General features: G+C 35.0%; 1 long non-coding RNA gene and 1 pseudogene across 1 annotated transcript; both read left to right on the top strand.

Annotated features, from left to right (window-relative positions):
• The first annotated feature begins 1,663 nt into the window (after window positions 1–1,663).
• On the top strand, window positions 1,664–2,385 carry LOC124887368. Its single transcript, XR_007044977.1, has 2 exons — window positions 1,664–2,059; window positions 2,184–2,385. It is a non-coding gene; the product is annotated as an uncharacterized LOC124887368 (long non-coding RNA).
• A 475-nt stretch (window positions 2,386–2,860) lies between these two features.
• LOC107841335 lies at window positions 2,861–7,968 on the top strand (annotated as a pseudogene).
• Window positions 7,969–19,394: the final 11,426 nt, after the last annotated feature.

The raw sequence follows: 19,394 nt of genomic DNA, 5'->3' as shown, positions 1-19,394 counted from the left end.
TTTGGGGTAGGGGGTATGAGGGTGGAGGGTGTCTTTGATTCGTTAGTGTAGGGTATTACTTTGTGAGTGTCTTATTTCTATTATTTCATCTTGTTTCATGCTTTATTATGAATTTATTTATTATTCTTTGTCTTGAGCGGGGGATTTATCGAAAACAACTTTTCTACTTCTTCGGAGGTAGTGGTATGGATTGGGTACATTTTATCATTTCCAGACCCCACTGTGTGAGAATACACTGGGTTTGTTGTTGTTGTTGTTATTTGAATCCTTGTAATTAAATAATACATAGTAGTAATATTTTTAAAAACCTCTACTTATTCCCTTTTTACTTATTTTATATTGAAATTAAGTAATTTTTACTTATTTACTTTAGCAAATTATAAAAGATTTATAAAATTTTTTTTATAACATTCTTATTATTAAGTAACTACATAAAGTATTAATAGTCAAATTTTGAAATGAAAAAATTTACTAAATATAGACAAAAAATTTCTTTTTTGGGGATAGCCTAACAAAGAAATAAGACACTTAAACTGGATGAGGAAGTAACAAATTTTGATAGTCCTCACAATGGTATTTTAGGTATTTCACTTTTTTTTTGTTAATTAAGATTATGACACATGACAATTAGTAAGATTATGACACATGACAATTAGTGGTGGCTTTTTCTAATATATTTTTATTTATACCCTTATTATTTTTGTTAAGCTCATTCCCACTTGAACTTTTATTATTGATCTCTTCTTGTCACTTATTAAATTACTTTTTAGTTAAAATTTCATTTATTTTTAATTAAAAATTACTTTAGCTCAAAAAAATCAATCCAAAGAATTTTTAATACAAAATTAAAGTTTACATTGATTTTCAACTACAATCTTACAATTCTTATTAATATCGTACAATTCTCAATAAACATATAATAAATAGGATAACTTAATCAATAATACCTTGTACATATTATTTTTCTTAGCAAGCGTGAAAAAAATACAGCAGTAATTAAAATGAGATGGATAAAATATTCTTTTAGTGGATGTGTAAAACATAGACACAACAAGTAAATGAACTGAATGAAGTAATCTATTAATGTAGTTTAATTATTATTCAGTATCCTTATAGATTATTATGAAATTAATTTGTGTAAAAGTTCTAAATTAAGGTTATAATATATAATATATACTTAAGATCATTGAAATATTTTGTTGTATTAGATGATCTTATAAAATGAAAAAAATGAATTATGCAAAAACACTTACTACATGAAATAAAGAACAAAATAAAACTCAATAAATATCAAAAGAAATTATTTTTGAATGTAAGTAAACAATTAGATACTCACAAAATCAAAAAATATTAATATTTTTTATTTAATCATCAAATTATAATTATTTAATTATTTTAAATTATGTTATTTATAAAATATTTAATTGCTTGTGACTCTTTGGTATATTTTAATTCTATGATAATACTTTCTCATTCACAATTATTTTTTTCTTAAAAATTATCTACTTATGTATTTAGAAACTTTAATAATTATAAAATCTTTTTAGCAAGACATATTTGACATATCATTAGATTATATTATTTATAAAGTAAAAGAATATATAACAAATTTTATTTTAAAATAAAATTAGTTATTTTATGTCTTAAAGCCCGGCCTCGTGAAATTAGTAAGTGTGCCAAAACAAAACATTTTTCTCTTTCTAAAAAATCAAACAAAACACTTATTGAAACTTTATCTTTCTGTTTCTTTCTCAGGTAACCAAAACCCATTTCTCATATTAAAAGCAATTGTAATCTGTAGTTTTAGTGAATCCAACAAAGCATGGAATAGTGGAAATTTGGGATGTCAAAAAGCTCAAATGTTATGTAATAGATATTGAAGAAATATGTATGTTTTGTTTGAAGCTCAAAGATCAAAGGCACAGTTCTCAGTTATTGAAGAAATCTATACAGTTGAGCAAGTTTAGTGAGGCCTTCGATGAATGGGTTATCAATTTCTCAGTTCTAGTCAGTTGATTTGAGTTCTTAGCTACGTAAATAGCATCTGGGAGTATTGCAGGTAAATAGAAAATCGAGTATCGAAGCTTTCTCTTTCTCTTAATTTATTTCTCATAAAAAACCCATTTCTAAGATAATGATAAATTGAAACCCATTTCTTAGGTAAATCAAAAACTCTTTTTCAGATAATTAATTTTTGAAGGGTCTGTGAAGAAAGTGTTAATCAAGAGGACAAATTGATTTTTGAAGCGTCTGTGATAAAAAAAATTGAATTTTGGGGGTGAATTTGGTGAGGAGAAGAAAATCGGAAATCGATTGAAGAAGAAGCTCGTTAAGGAAGGTGAAGGTTTGGAAACCCCTGAAGCTGGTGATGAAGTTTATTAAAGGTAATTGATTAGCATATTATTATTGTTAATATTATTTAAACTACTAATAAATCTAAGCTTTATTTATCTTTATTTGTTGTTTTTACTCGCAATGGTATCTGGATTATTTATACCTGAAAGTTGAGATACTTTGGATAGGTGATCATTCCGTGAAGCCGTGTAAATGGAAAACCTCGTAATTGGGAGTGATTCTTCTTTTACTATGTGTTGAAGTGGACGATTATATCGAGAAAAAATCTAGATATGTTATTGATAATAAAAAAATGTTTCAGTTTTCTTGCAATTTTGGGTGTTTTAGTATTATATGTGTAGTGCTTCCTTTTCTGGTACGTTGTGTAGAGGCTTTTTCTCTTGTATATATTTGGTGGCAATGGTAGAGTCATGATTTTCATTAGGAGTGCACGGTTTACTATATATGTACAAAATAATAATAATTAACCTTTGTATATATAGTATGACTTTCATGTGACTGGTCAATGGACTTGTTGCTATTTGTTGCATTATCTTATGTTAAAGTTGATTTCTTTGTTTGTGAATTGAAAATAAAAGTAAATATTTGAAGGTTAATTTATTCAACTGGTTTAGTAGTTGTGTTATTTAGCAATAAAGTTTGATTCATAGATCTTAACTTTATTAAGTACATCAACTTTTAATAATAGAAAGGTTAAATCATTTTATATATGTAATGTATTGTGTTATAGGGAAAATTGAGAAATAAAAGGAGATAGGAAGGAAAGGAAGTTGGTTTGGTTCTATAAAGAAGGCTCTGAGTCCAGATCCTAAGGAAAAGGCTGACAAGGTATATTGAAATAGTATTTCTGTCTATGATGCTTGGACTTTTCAAAAATGTACCAGCTAAGTGTCAAATCATCCAAACGTAGTTCATTTTTATAGATTTGATATGGGTGCGGAAGAAGTTTTGAAGAGTCCGAGCAACATAGATTCTGTCCATTCCTTTTGAAATTTTTTAGTTTAAATTATGGCTGATATTTACTGTGCTTGAATTACAGAAAGCAAGTAAATCAAAGAAGAAATGGTTTGGGAAAGAAAAGAATACACTCCCTGAAGAATTAACAGTGGTAACTACAACAGTGTCTCCTCCTCATCCTCTTTTTATTCCCACTGTGGAAGAGGTCACGTTGGAGGAATCGAAAGAGGACCAGACGAAACATGCTTACTCAGTTACAGTTGCCACAGCTGCAACTGATGAAGCCGCTGTGGCAGCTGCCCATGCTGCTGCAGTGGTCGTTCAGTTTACTACAGTGATCCAATTTTCTATCAAATCATAAGAGAAAGTAGTCGCGGTCAAAGTTCAGACTACTTTTCGATGTTATCTGGTATTCTTTTGCATGCATTTTGTTTCGACTGGTTTTCCTGATATGGTAGAATTAGTTTCAATTGTATATGACTTCTTAAAACTTCAGTATATGCAGCTTCATCTCACTTAATTATTGTGACTTTGGAGCATGTAGATAATTGGTTGATGTGGAACTAACCTTGCATTTTTTTATTATTTTGGTTTATCATTTGTAGGCTAGGAGGGCGTTAAGGGCTTTGAAAGAACATGTCATACTCAAATTGCTTGTTTATGGACCTAGAACCAAGAGGCAAACTGCAAATGCTCTAAAATGCATGCAGATACTTTCTCAAGTGCAATCTCAGATTATTTATAGGATCAGGATGTTGGAGGAGAACCGAGCTCTCCAGAGGCAGCATATATTATGTAGAATCATGCGAAACAACTCGAGAGTTTGAGTGTTAGGATTTATTCTTTATTCTCCTTTCCTGTGCAGAAGCTGAAAGGAACGTGCCTTACCTTTTTTGTTCCTTCATGCAGTTAAAATACAGTTACAATTTCACTGTCCACCAAAAGGCGGAGACTGGGACCTCCTACACTTCTTCGTAATCAGAACCAATATATAACTTGGGATGAATAGCATATAGATTTAGTTAATCTGTTTTTAGGATAGCTGGCTTTGTTGAGGTGTTTGAGATGGGAAGTGAGGTCGTTTTTTTTCCTATTGCTTGTTTGCATTATCTCTGCAACATACACTTAACATACAATGCTTCTTTGATATATAAGATATGCAATTTGTGTTATGCTGTGAATGAGTTGTATGAGATACCATCTTCTGAAATGTGTTTAAATTTTTATTTTTGATGGAAAATTTGGATGAGAGAGTATGCGATCATGTACTCTATGACATTCTAATTCAAGGTGGGCATGTTGTTGACTTGTACATTCCCCATGACAAGGAAACTGATAAGCCTAAAGGTTTTGCCTTCTCTAAGTATGAGATGGAAGAGAATGCAGACTATGTTGTAAAGCTTTTCTCTGGTTTAGTTACACTCTACAATAGAACATTAAAATTTACAGTACGTCCTTGTATCCCTTAAGCTAGATAAAATAATCTGAATTGGTGATGGTCATTTAGTGAATATATGTGTTCCAAGTATTATTAGCTTTTGTAGTGCTTGCAAACCTAAGGTATGGGTTTACCTCCTCTGTGTTCTCTAGTAGAACAAAACCAGCATTTGTTCAAATATTGCATAGTCTTGGCATTCTGTAGAGAACACCAGTGTGCCTATTGATTTTGGCTTATGAATTGAGGGATACGGTAAATATGTGGGCTGGCAGTTGGAACTTGTGGTTTTGAGGAGGCAAAGTCTACAAAAGCATTTTTGATTAGTTCGTAATGTTTATTGATGGATTAACTTTTCTAAATAGACTTTTGGCCAAGACAAGCCCTCTAATAACTCGCCAATGGCTACACCGCCGACATTAAATATTCCCTCTTGACCAAGGCCTTATCCTGTACCTTATAATGATAAGGAAATTTTGCCAAATTCTGTGAGGTTGTCAACTTCATGCTGGTTTTCAGAGCACCAAACTAGTTACACACAAGGTGATAAAGAGAGGATTTGGTGGTTACAAACTTCTCCAATAACCGTTCAAAGTTCTTGTTGATTTCCATCTTCCTCTCACTCTCATTAGAAGAAGGAAGGGCTGTGATACCTCTCTTTTGAATAACTAGGGATCTTAGTAGTTTTCTTTGTTGTCAGCCAAGTTTATACTCCCAATTCCTTTCTTCGGCAGAGAAGTTTTCTCTTTTTTGGCGTGTGTGTGAGAATTAGGTGAATCTATATCCTTGTGGTAGTATGAACTTTCTTAATGGATTCGAACTTCTCATCTAATATCGCTCTTTATTTTCTCATTTTTTTATAGAGAGGGGAGGAATGGGATGATAGGCTACAATCAAAGAAGCAAATTGAAGCTAGTTTGCTCAGCAAATATGAAGCTGCAATTAGATGAGAAAGAGAACTTGCATATTCATATTCTCACCAGGTATTCGAGTAATATTCGTTTTATAGATTAAATGACATATTGATAGCTAATAGTGAAACAATTTGATAATTGTTGTTGATAGCTAGGCTCCTCTCCCGTTGTCCTCTATTATATGACACAGTAATGCAAGACATGAGAGAATGAACGATGAATGTGTTTAGACATTATAATATTCACAAGCTACTAAGGACTTTTGAATCATTGATTTCATTAATCTTTAACTGAACAGAAAACCTGGAAGAAATCGTCAAGATCTACCAATTTGTTCATGGATGCAACCAATTCCTTATTCAAAAGAGAGGTATTGCCAATTTGGAGGGTATCAAAAAGTTGGTTTTGCTTGTTCCTTCTTTCAATGTCACCAATGGTAGATCCCATACTGGAAACAAACTTGTGATGCAGGCATGTATTTCTCCTATTAAAAGACGTAGTTATCTGATGTCTAGATAAAAGATACTGATTGGTTGTTATTTGTGGGAATTTATGATTCTTCCTGTTGGGGCTTCTAGTTTTAAGGAGACCATGAAGATGGGTTGTGAAGTGTATCACCATTTGAAGGTTTCACACAGTTGTTCTAGCTTTTATTCCCTTAACATTTGTTTGTTCCAAAGTCAAGCATAGAGGATGATTTGTTCTTTCTTTTCCTTTTTCTCAATTTGAGTTCCATTGGGCTCAATAATGTAGTACCTCTGTACCTCACCTCTATGGTAGTGGCACGGATTGCGTACACCCTACACTCCCCAGAACCCACTTTTATGGCAATACATTGGGTACATTATTGTAGAATAGAAAATATAGTGCTTCCTATGTCATATTGTATGCTCTTTCTTTTTTATTTCTCATGGAAGGGAAGACTTTACTTTCTATATTAAGCAACCTTCTAATCTTGTTTATATCTTTGTTTTACACTAACTAAAATCACTTTTGGGTTCTACTCAATAGAAAAGTCCACCACTTTTCTTAGGAGAGAGAAATATTAAAGGAAATGCACTGACTTTTGACCTTTCACTTAATTGTTGGTGCTAACATTTTGGTATTTTGCATATTCTTAGCTTATGTGTCAAAAGTATTTATTTATTGAACTCTGCACAAATTCAAACTACACTACATAAAATGGGACAAGGAAGTATTTAATTTGTTCAAGTGAATTCTTTTTCCTTGATTGTATCAGTTGTTGATGATAGTTTACTGTGACTGTAGGCTATGATAAAGAAGAAATATGACCAAGATGCAATAAATGTTGGTGATGAGGATGGTTTTGTTCCTAATAATCCAGGTGAAGTGTAAATTATGCAGGAGTATGGCGTACTGATGAATGGTTACCCTTTTACATCACATGGTTATCTTTTTTGCAAATTCAGGAGAACAAGAAGGGCCTTGAATTGCTCAAGACTGCCATCGATAAAGCAGGTTATACTGGAAAAGTAAGCTCCCAATTGTGTTTAGATCAGACCTTCTCTTTCAAACTACTTTTAAATAACGTAGAAGCTAAGATTATTTTCCTTTTAGGTTGTTATTGGAATGGATGTTGCAGCATCTGAATTCTATGTAAAGGACAAAACTTATGATCTGAACTTCAAAGAAAGGTATATCCTTGTTGATGGCCCTAGTGATACTTGGGAACACATGCATACCTAGGAAACTGATAAGTTAGGTCTTTTTGACAATCTTTTTGGTGAAAAACATTTTCTGAAACCTTTTCGGAACTAAGCAATGGAGATTGATAAGTAATAACCACTAACTATTAACTGGGGATGACTCCCTATTTGGGAAATGGATGTTCAAGTGAGCGGGAAATTATAGAACTCAATAGAGGTAATTTCATGGTTGATTTATTATCTAATCCGACCAATTCCAGAGGCTCCTCTCCCGATGTCCCCTTTATTCTTTTGTTTTGTTTTAGGGACACTTGAATTGACAACAAACAGATACATTTTTTAAATTATTATCTCTCTTCCTTATAATGGCTGCAGAATTCGAATCGCAGCAGAAGAGTTACTGTCTAGTCGGGAGAGATGTATATGGTTACGGTGGTGTCATGATTGTACCAAAGGACTCGCACCTCTTTCCTAACAAGGACCTTCAAATCAAGTTCCCTAACATCGCCCAAACCTTCAATGCAACTTAACTAATCATTTGCACTTAATTAACATTTTGATTTTGGATTTAAATAACTATCTTTGTTGCATATTTTGAATTATGAGATTATTAATGAATGAATTTGTTTTGTGATGTGTATATATTGTGTTATAATTTATTATGTATGTAATTAAAAATTTACATTAATATGAGTGGCTATTTATATATATCATTTCAATTTAATAACATGTTGCAAAAATAGTTGCAATAGATAAATAAACCATTACAATAGGTAGTCAAAAAGTGTTGCAACAGAATAACGAAAGCATCGCAATCGATGCTATTACAACGGTTTAATGTCGTTGCAATAGAATCTATTGAAACAGTTAGTAATTGTTGTAATATATGTAAATAGGCATCCCAATAAGTATTGAAATACTTGTAATAGGTACTCAAAAAGCGTTGCAACAGAATAACAAAAGTAGCGCAATAGATGTTATTGCAAAAGTTTAATGTTTTTGCAATAGACTCTCATGCAACGATTGCTAACCATTGTAATAGATGAAAATAGGTATCTCAATAAGTCAAAAAATAACCATCATCATAGCTTGACCTATGTCGATGGTTTCAGACAACCGTTGTCATAGCTTGACCTATTGCGATGATTTCAGACAGCCATTGCCATAGACCTATCGGAACGCCCACATATAGGACGCTTGTTGAAGCGTTGAGGTAGAACTATGGCAACATTTTTGTTGTCTATTGCAACGGTTTTTCAATCGTCGCCATAGGGGTAATTTTAGTTGTGTCTAGGGTTATGGAAACCCTAACAGATTAATAAAGTAGGGATAGTGTTATTGTTGTTCTAAACCGATACCCATGTATACATTCTATTATCTTTACTTTAATAGTTATCTTAGTGGTTTCAAATGTTAGGATCCCTCCTAGATTATTGATACTCACTGCAAAAGAGGAGTAGTGACTAAGAAAATGTAACTACAACAGTAATTTGAAGTATAATTGTCGATTCACACTGCTAGGAATTATCTAAGTAAGATGGTTAGCTGTCATATAATAACTAGAGACACAAAGTAATAGTTAACTAGGATCTAGGATAAGGGGTCTAAAAGACGGTTAGTGGTACATAACTTATTAGATTTTGCATGTAAGGTATCGGGTTGGTTCAACAAAGCACGATAAGAATGCGGAGTTTTGAAGCCCAGGGAAAACAATCATAGTGTTCACCGACGACTGATTACATTTGAAGTTGATAAATAGTTACTTGTTCGATATTGCTACTCAAATCCCACTATTTACTTTTCTAGTTTTACCCATTTATTACAATGGCTGAAAACCACGATTCCACATATTCCCTTGGGATTTGACTCTTAACCTTTTTTGGGTTACTATATTTGATAGCAATCGCATAATCTTCAGATTAAAGATGTAACTTGGGCGTTATCAACCAACTAAGTCAGCAAATGAACAGAATAATGGAACTCCACAATAGAGATATCTCCTTAAGGTGACTAAGCATAAGTATCACCAATAGAAAAAGGACTAGTGGGGATCGGTGATGTGTTATAGAAATATAGCACCTTCAATGCTTAAAACTATGAAAATATGAAAGTTTATGAGGTTGTTTTGTTAGATATGATGCGTTTTGGGTATGTTTTGTAGGAAATCATGTTTTAGATGCTAAGTTAGTGAAAATATGAAAACAGGTGTTTTGGATACTTATTAGAGCAATTGTGGATGTTCGGGACACTTTCTGGCTTGTTCGTGATCAAACCATGTGCGAAAATTGAAGAAGAGCTGAAAAGATGACTCCGGGCACTTGCTAAATCAATATGTGGACCGCAAGTAGTACTTATGGAATGCATGTTGGCAAAGCAAGTGCCAAAAGTCCAAAATCCCCAAAGCTGACTTGCAGGAAATTTTTGTCTGGCACTTGTGGTTACCACTTGCGCTCTCCCTGCTAGTCGCAAGTACTACCCGCACCCAAGGACAGGGTGCAAGTAGGGACCATAAGTGGAAAACGACTCTTTTTTCTCCTCTTTCTTTCGTGCTTTGATTTTAGGGTTTTCTCATGTACTATAAATATCCTTTATGTGTTTTTTGTAAAAGTTACACACTTTTGATACTCACAAACATATTTTGATTCCAAGATTAGATTTTGATCTTAGGATTCTCTTGTATTAACTTTAGTTTATTAATTCAGTTATGGTTGTGGATTTTCTACTTCTTATTATTGTGATTTCATCTATGCTTTTGATCATGAATGTTTTTGATTACTTCAGAAGTATGAGCGGCTAAAAACCTATAGCTAGGGTTGTGGAAACCCTAGCGGATTGACAAAGTAGGGGAAGTGCTATTGTTGTTCTAACCCGATACCCATACATGTATTAATTTATCTTTAATATAATAGTTTTCTTAATAGGTGCACATGTTAGGATCCGAACAAGATTATTGTTACTTACTGCAAAAGTGGGGTAGTGACTAGGAAAAGATAACAATAATTTGGAGTTTAACTATCGATCCACGTTTCTAGGTTTTATCTTAGTAAGATAGTTAGATTTCATCTAATAACTAGAGACTCAAAAGGTAATAGTTAATTGGGATCAAGATAAGGGTTAGTAAGGAGACATCCTGAGACTCAAAAGGTAAAGGGTGAAATCCTTCTGCTCATCTAAAAGACTGTAGAAGGTAAATAACTTATCAGTTTTGCATGTAAGGAATCGAGTTGGTTCAATAAAGCACGATAAGCCTGCGAATTTGATTAGTCGGGGGGAGGGGGAATCCTAATGCTTACTCACGACTGATTACAACCGAAATTGATACTCGTCACTTGTTCAACCTTGATACTCAAAACTCCCATTTACTTTTTCAGTTTTTCCCATTGATTACAACAGTTGAGAGTCACAATTCCACATATTTTCTTGGGATTCGACCCCAACCTTTTTAGGTTACTATATTTGGAACCAACCATATTATTTTTTGAGAGAAGGTATAGGTTGGACATCACCAACCGGTCGAACCCCAGGTGGAGTTGCACAATCGGGATGATGGACCCTAAACCGAGCCTGTACTCTAGAAATGGGGAGAGTCCCCTCCATATTTCCATGAAGTATGGTAGAGGTTCTAATAGAGTTTCTATAAATATCAGATCTTTGAGGAGGAATGATCTAACATACGAGAAAACTAGGAGTTAGAGAAATTCCATGATCCTAGACTCTATAGCCCGAAATAGAACACAAATAGGGGAAACATTCCTAAATGTCTTGTAGCCTCCCCCTTAAAGTATGGCGTGCTACACACCCATAAAAAGGACTCTACTCGACAAATCTTTGTGGACACCCAAAAACCCAAAACCTATGCTCTGATATCAAGCTTGTCACGACCTGAACTCGGGCCTAGTCGTGACGGGTATCCCAAGACCACCGAGGATTGAAGACCACCCTCATAGCCTATTCAATCGAGCAAAATCCAAATAATAACAAAGTGGAAGACAACCAGAGAACAAACATAAAATAGTTAACATAACTCAAGAGTAATCTCTAAGAGTCAACAACACCATCAAACCCACACATAACCATAAAATCCTCTAGACCAGTCCGACTATCAAAATAGGTCGGGAAAAGCCCCCGACCATAACAGTGACAATAACAATGATAATGTAAATGTGAACTCTTCATTTCTAAAATATGGAAAGAAACTAATGGAATGGCCAAGCTTTCCAAAGGATGAAAGATCACCACTTCACCACAAACCTGATAGACGACCTCACCACCTAATATTAGACCAGTCAATAGAAGAAACCCCTAGGACCCTACATCATGAAAGGATGTTGTATTCTGAGATAGTTAGAGGGCGAGCACTAACATGTAACTCAGGGAAAGGATAAAATAATGTCATTTCACAAACTCACATAAATGTATATATATGTATATATAAAATGTTAGGATAGGAAACAAGGTTTAGCATGAGATTTATAATCATTAACCTAGACTGTGTAGCTCAAATAGTCCTAAGGTGACCTACAGGCTATATGGGTCAGGTTCTCCTCACCGAAAGGGCTCTGGTGCATGTTAGTTGCACGATTCAGAGAAATCCAAGAAAGTTCCAAAGCCACCAAGGCTTCAACCATTCCAAAATGTATATGTATAAAGTGTGAACTATACATACGGCCACCAAAGTCCCTATGCCGGCAAATGTTATTTCCAGTATCCGTCCCCTCGGGACCTCCACCTACCATGATGAGCTACATAACCCCCTTTAAGACAAAATTAAAACATTTACGCATAACCCATCCATTTAACCAAGGAGTCATCCATTTAGGAATTTATCGAATGGTATCATCATACCAATTAATTTTGCTTGCAAGCCAATTCTATTATTCCAATTTAAAATAAATTCATGGCCACCAAGTCCTTTGAAAACCATTTTTATCTTTTTAACCATCAATATAATGCAATAGTTTAGTAAAGTATGCAAACCATATAATTGTCCATATTTTTAAAATAATTATGCAAGTAGGTTGATGTTAATACTAATTCTAAACTATAAACCATAAATTTTGGGGAATCCATGACCCCCAATCCATTCAACTTGCCCATGCACCCAATGAGTTCCAAAATTCATCCATAAAGCATAAATAAATGTATGTAATCTATGAGAATACCATTTAAACAATAATCATCCAAAACCCTCAACCCAAATTCCAAAGCCAATTATTAAAACCATATGAATACCCAACCATTGTATTCCAACATAAAAATACAAGTTTAGGGAAGAGATACATGCCTAAAAATACAAATAATTTGGAGAAGAAATCTAATTTGAGACCTAGATAGCCAACCCTTAGAAAACCCAGCTTTGTTCTTAACTTGGGAATTTGAGAGACAAAGAGTATTTATGTTATGTTTAATGGGTGCAAAGAGGGATAAGATAATGTCATTGGAATAGTGTAAAATGTGGGAAAATATCGAATTACCCTTAATGAAAAACGTGTAGGAAAATAACTCCCAGTCACTAAGAGTCAGGTAATGACTCGTAGTCACTGGTCACGAGTCGTCACCATGACTCATAGTCTGGGTAGTGATTCAAGTACACCTTACAGGTTTGGTCATGAGTCCCACCCTACGACTCATGACCTCACCCTACAACTCATGGAGTCTAGTCTTTACCAAGATAGCAACCTTGGGCTATCTCACTGTTAAGGTGTAACACCCCTAATTTTTTTCCTCTAAGAATTTCTTGATTTTGGAGCTTACTACTCAGACTACGGATCACCTAATGAGTCATAAGGTCTCCTTATAGTTCGCACGTCTTGAGTTATAAGGTGACCAGTAAGGGTTGCTCGTGTTTTCATTGTGACTACAACTGGGATTTCATGAGTCGTATTGACTCTTTATGAGTAGTATAGTAATTTCCATGGTAAAACAAGTGTAGGTTCCCAATGTCACTATTATGATTATGACTAGGACCCTACGAGTCATAAGATATGTATACGAGTTGTATGGTATGACTCATAGAGTCAACAGTGGGGATACCTTGGGACACTCTCAAACTATGAGTTTAGGGGATGACTCTTAGTGAGTCATCACGAGTCATAAAGTGATCCGTAAGGACTGGAAAGCAAATCTTTAGTGTTTTATTCAGGGTACTTTAGATATTTCCCATTTTCCTCAAGTGTGAGCCACGAACATAAAACCGTTTTGGGACCCCATCATTATTCATAAGGCATAATTAAATGCACTCTTAAACTCTCTCAAATTCCTAAGTTAAGAACAAGCTAGGGTTTTACAAGGTAGATTATTTAGAGTTTCCAAGTTGTGATTTCTCTCCATAATTGTCATTCTTTTAGGCATGGACCTCTCCCCTTAAACTTATTTGACTTAAAACATGTGTTTAAATGGTTAATAATGTGGATTTGAATATGGATTTTGAATTAGGTTGAGGGTTTTAGAAGGATTGTTACTTGGTTTGAATTCCTATAGTTTTAATGAAAGTGTTCATGTTTTTTTAAGTATTTTGAAACCCTTTAGGGTGCATGGGTATGGTGAATGGGATAGGTGTTGAGGTATTCCCCCAAACTGATGATTTTGGTTTCAAATTTAGTTTAGAAATTGTGTTCCATCAATCCACTTGCATAATTGGATATAAAAATATGGTTAATCACATGATTTGGCTTAATTTCCTAAACTATTCCATAGCATAAATGGTCAAATAAATAAAAAGGGTTTTGAAGGCCTTTTTGTCCATGTTTTTGTTTTAAAACTTGATATAATGAACAAAGAGGATCATACCATTCCCCCAAGTTGATTTAAAGAATAAAAGGGGTTGCGGCATTCCCCCAAATGGATGGAATTGGTATGGCATAATTATAAGCTTGAAAGTGTACTGGTATAAGGATACATGTGCATGATTCCTTAATAGATAATTTATTGGTTAAATGGAATGGTTATATGAAACTTATTTTAATTAGCCTTAAAAGAGGTTGTGTAGCTCGTCGTGAAAGGTAGATATCCCAGGGGGACCGATACTAGAAACCACATTTGCCGGTGCAGGGGTCATTATAATTGTGTATGGTTCACGATTATATATATTTTGGATTGTCTAGGGTCAACGTATTCCTTGGCTCATCCTTGGATTTTCAGGGTTTGTGCAGCTAACACCCACTAGGCTCTTTTAGTAGGAAGAGCGAAACCCATATAGCCCGTGGGTACCCGTAGGACAATTAGAGATACATAGTCCAGGTAAATGATTTTAAATATCATGCTAAAACTTGTTTCTTATCCCGGCATCTATATATATGTGTGTGTGTGTGTGTGTGTGTGTAAGTATGCATGTATGTGAACATGTACATTGAGTTTGGACTGGATTTTGAGTTTGCATTATTTTATCCCTACCCTGAGTTACATGCTAGCACTTACCCCACTAGCTATTTCTGAACACTATATCCCCATGCAATACACAAAACAGAGATACTTTTGTTTTTCTTGCGTAGTTATTAGGTGATTCCTGGATCGATAATGAGTTATTTTGAAATGGTGAGCTTTCATACTTTGGAAGACACTTATTTCATGTTCTTATTTCATTTTGTTTTGGATTATTCTTTTTGGACTCTTTTTGGCTATGGTTAGGGTCATGTCCTAACATAGGTTATTCTTGGATTTTAGAGTCTTTGTGGATTAATGTGGGAGTAGATGGATGTTAAAGTTCTTAGATTTCAATATGAGTTAGTTGAGTTTCCTATTTTGTTATATTTTGAAAATCAACTCTATTATATAATATGTTCAAAAATTAACTCTATCTTGCTAGATGTAATATTTATTGGTTGGCTAGGTTATAGGGGCTGGCCTCCGATCCTCGGTGGACTTAAGATACCTGTCATGGCAAGGCCCTTGTTCAGGTTGTGACAAAGTTGGTATCAGAACCTTGGTTCATAGTCATTGTGTGTCCATAAAGCCATATCAAGTAGAGTCTCTTTTATAGGTATGAAGCATGCTACACTAATAAGGAAGAGGCTACGTTGCATTTAGGAATATTTCCCCTTTCTTGTGATCTATTTTCGGATATATAGTCTAAGGTAATGAAATCTCCACTAATTTCATTTGTTCGTATTTCAGATTATGCCTCCCCAAAGATCTGATGATCGTAGAAACTCCTCTATCCCACCTAAGAACAATATGGATAGAACTCATTCTATTTATGGAGTACAGACACGGTCTAGGGCCCCTACTCTTGACTGCCCATACGGAATTCCACCGATCCCTACTAGTCTTCTTCGATTTTCTTAGGCTGATGATGTTCATACCCCATTGCCCCAAGGAGACATTTCTAATGCCGAAGTTCATTGATCTATTCATCTACTGACTTAGTTGGTGACTTCTCTGTCTCATCAGCCTGACCTGTTGGTTTTATTACTCCATCTTTTGAGGTTACTAGAGTTGCCTAGTCCATGATGTTGAATCCTCTGACCTTTATAGGCTCTAAGGTTGAAGAGGATCCTCAAGGTTTTGTTGATAAAATAAAGAAGATATTTAGGGTGATGATGCTACTAATGTGGAGGGTGTAGATTTTTCAGCATATCAGTTAAAAAATATGGCATACTAATGGTACGAAGAGTGGGAGCAATCGAGGGGTGACGATGCTGAGCAAGATATGCAAGGAGAATTTTTTGGTGCTTTTCTTGAAGGAGGTGAAAGATGAGGAGTTTGTGAACTTCAAGTGGGGAAGGATGACTATAATAGAATATGCCTTAAGGTTTTATTAGTTTTCTCGCTATGCTCCAAAGTTGGTGTCTAGAATGATGTCAAGAATGAGGAAGTTTGCTTTGGGTTTATCTCAGGACTTGGTGCTAGAGTGTAATATAGCAATGCTGAACCATGACATACATATCTCTAGGCTGGTAGTGTATATGAAGTAGGTTGAAGATGAAAAAATGAAGCAAGCAAAAATAGGAGAGAGGCAGAATAACAAGTTCAGGTATTCTGAGCAGGGTGGAGGCCAGTAGAACAGTAGTAGAGATAGTACGCAATGGGCCGAGAAAAAGGCTTGGGGAAATTTTAGTTCCTATTCTATGGCTAGTACTCTATATTCTAAGCCTTAGGCAATCATCGCTTTCAGACTAATAGTGGGTTTAAGACCTAGAGTGCCCAGACCCAGGTTAGTGAAGCTCAGTAAGATACATCGTATCCTCCTTATAGATTCTGTGGACAAATAAACTGTGGTTATTGTGATTAAAAAAGGAGTCTGTGTTTCAAATATGGCTAGCCTGGTCATTTTTAGAGGAACTTTCAGACAGCAAATGTTGCTATTAGAGCGAATAAGGTTACAATTTCTACTTCTTCAGCTCCTGCGCCAAAGGATGCTACTTTTAGTACTGGCACTGGTCAGAACCATCTTTATGCTCTTGCCACCCATTAAGAATCTGAGTTATCTCCACATGTTGTTACTCCTATGTTATAGGTTTTCCCTCGTGATGTATATTGTTTTCTTGATCTATAATCTACCTTTTCTTATATGACTCCTTGTATGATTGTTCATTTTTGTTTTGGTCCTGAGAATATTATCGATCCCTTCTCTGTGTCTACCCCAATAGGTGATTTTGTTTTGGCTAGAAGGGTCTATAGGGGTTGTGTGGAATTTATTGGTGATAGGGAGATATTGGTGGATCTTATTAAATTAGATATGGTAGAATTTGATGTGATCTTAGGGGTAGATTTGCTTTACTCATGCTATGCTTCTCTAGATTATTGGACTAATAAGGTCACTTTCTAATATCCAAATAAACCGATAAGGGAATGGGAGGTAAGTTCCTTAGTTCCTAAAGGAAGTATAATTTTGTATCTTAGATCCTGGAAGTTATTTTCCAAAGGGTGTCTATAATATCTAGTTTAGGTTAGAGATTCTAGCTTTGAGGTTCCCTCTCTACACTCTGTCCTTGTTGTAAGTGAATTTCTTAAAGTATTTCCCGATAATCTTCCTAGTACTCCTCCCAATAGGGGAATACACGTTAGGTATATCTTCTAGCAAATACCTATCCTATCTCTATTCTTTCTTACAAAATGGTTTTGACTGAGTTGAAAGAACTTAAGGTGCAGTTACAGGATTTTCTTGATAAGGGTTTCATCCATCCTATTTTTCTATATAGGGTGCCCATATGCTTTTCGTGTATAAGAAGAATGGTTCCTTTTAGATGTATATAGATTATCGATAACTAAATATGGTGATGGTGATGAATAGGTTTCCTCTTCCTAAGATAGATAATCTCTTTAACCAGCTTCAGGGTGCTATATGTTTTTCTAAAATTAATCTTCGATTGGGTTATCTTAAGTTGAAGATAAGGGAAGTGGATATCCCTAAAATTATCTTCCCAACTCGATATGGTCATTATGAGTTTCTAGTGATGCCATTCGGGTTGACTAATGCTCTAGTTACATTTATGGACTTGATGAACTGGGTATTCAGAAAGCTTATGTATTTATTTATGATTGTGCTTATTGACAACATCTTGGTATATTCTAAGAGTGAAGAGGATCATGCCAATCACCTCCGTATAGTGTTGCAGACTCTTAAGGATCAGCGTTTGTATGCCAAGATTTTGAAATGTGAAATTTGTTTGAATATTATGACCTTTCTTGGTCATGTTGTTTTTAGTGAGGGGATCATAGTGGATCCATAAAAGGCTGAGGCGGTTAAGAAGTGGCCTAGACCCACGACTCCAACTGACATTCAGAGCTTCTTGGGTTTATCCAGGTATTATAGGAGATTTGTGGAAATTTTTTCATCTATTGTTGCTTTATTGACTAAGTTGACTTAGAAAAAGGTGATGTTTTTGTGGTTCGATGCTTGTGAGGATAATGTTGAGAAGATGGAGGATAAGTTGACTTATGCTCCAATTTTGACCCTGTCCAAGGGTACTGATGGATTTGTTGTTTACTGTGATGCATCACGTGTGGGACTAGGTTGTGTCTTGATACAACATCGTAAGGTTGTGGCTTATGCTTCTAGGCAGCTGAAAGTTGATAAAATAAATTACCCGACCCATGATTGGAATTGGCAGTTATTGTGTTTGATTTGAATATTTGGCGTCATTACTTTTATGGGGTTCATGTTGATATCTATTTAGATCATAAAAGCTTGCAGTATATGTTCACTTAGAATGAGTTGAATCTCAGGAAAAAAAAAGGCTTAAGTTGCTCAAGGACTACGACATGAGTCTTCATTACCATCCAAGTAAAGCTAATATGGTTGTTGATGCTCTTAGAAGGTTTTCCATGGGTAGGTTCTCTCATATAGATGAGAAAAAGCTTGGATTGGTGAAGGACATTCACTGGTTGGCTAATCTTGGAGTTTATCTTTTGGATTCTGAGTATGGAGGTGTGATTGTACAAGAGGTGGTGAAGTCATATCTTGGTGTAGAGGTGAAGGAGAGGTAGGTTTTGGATCCCATCTTGATCTAGATTAAGGTTGATGTGTGTCAGTAGCAGGTCATGGCATTTGAGATTGGTGGAGATGGTATCTTGAGGTACCAAGGTAGATTATGTGTTCCTGATATTGATAGGCTGCGGGAAATGACTTTGGTTGAGGATCATGAGTTGAGATATACATTTTATCCTAGTTTGATGAAGATGTATCATTATTTGAAGGAGATTTATTAGTGTAACAATATGAAGAGAGATATAGCTAACTTCATGGGTAGATATATGGTGTGTCAGCAAGTAAAGGTTGGGCATTTGAGGCCTGGTCGCATGTCTCAAGAGATTGAGTTGGCTATGTAGAAGTGGGAGTTGATCAACATGAACTTTATTAATGGTCTTCTACCATCTTGAAATCAGTACGATTCAATTTGGGTCATTATGGATAAGATGACTAAGTCTTCCCACTTCCTACCTGTGAGGACTACTTACACTGGAGAGGATTATGCGAGGTTGTTTAGTCAGGAGATCATCAAGTTGTATGGTGTGCCTATTTCCATTATTTTAGATCGAGGTATGCAGTTATTTTCTCACTTTTGGTATTTATTTCCGCAAGGCTTGGACACACGGGTGATCCTTAGTGCTGTATTCCATCCTCAG

The sequence above is a fragment of the Capsicum annuum genome, chromosome 9, assembly GCF_002878395.1.
Source record: "Capsicum annuum cultivar UCD-10X-F1 chromosome 9, UCD10Xv1.1, whole genome shotgun sequence".
Taxonomy (NCBI): Eukaryota; Viridiplantae; Streptophyta; class Magnoliopsida; order Solanales; family Solanaceae; genus Capsicum; species Capsicum annuum.
The sequence above is the reverse complement of the archived record's forward strand: the minus strand, read 5'-3'. Positions and strand labels throughout refer to the sequence as shown.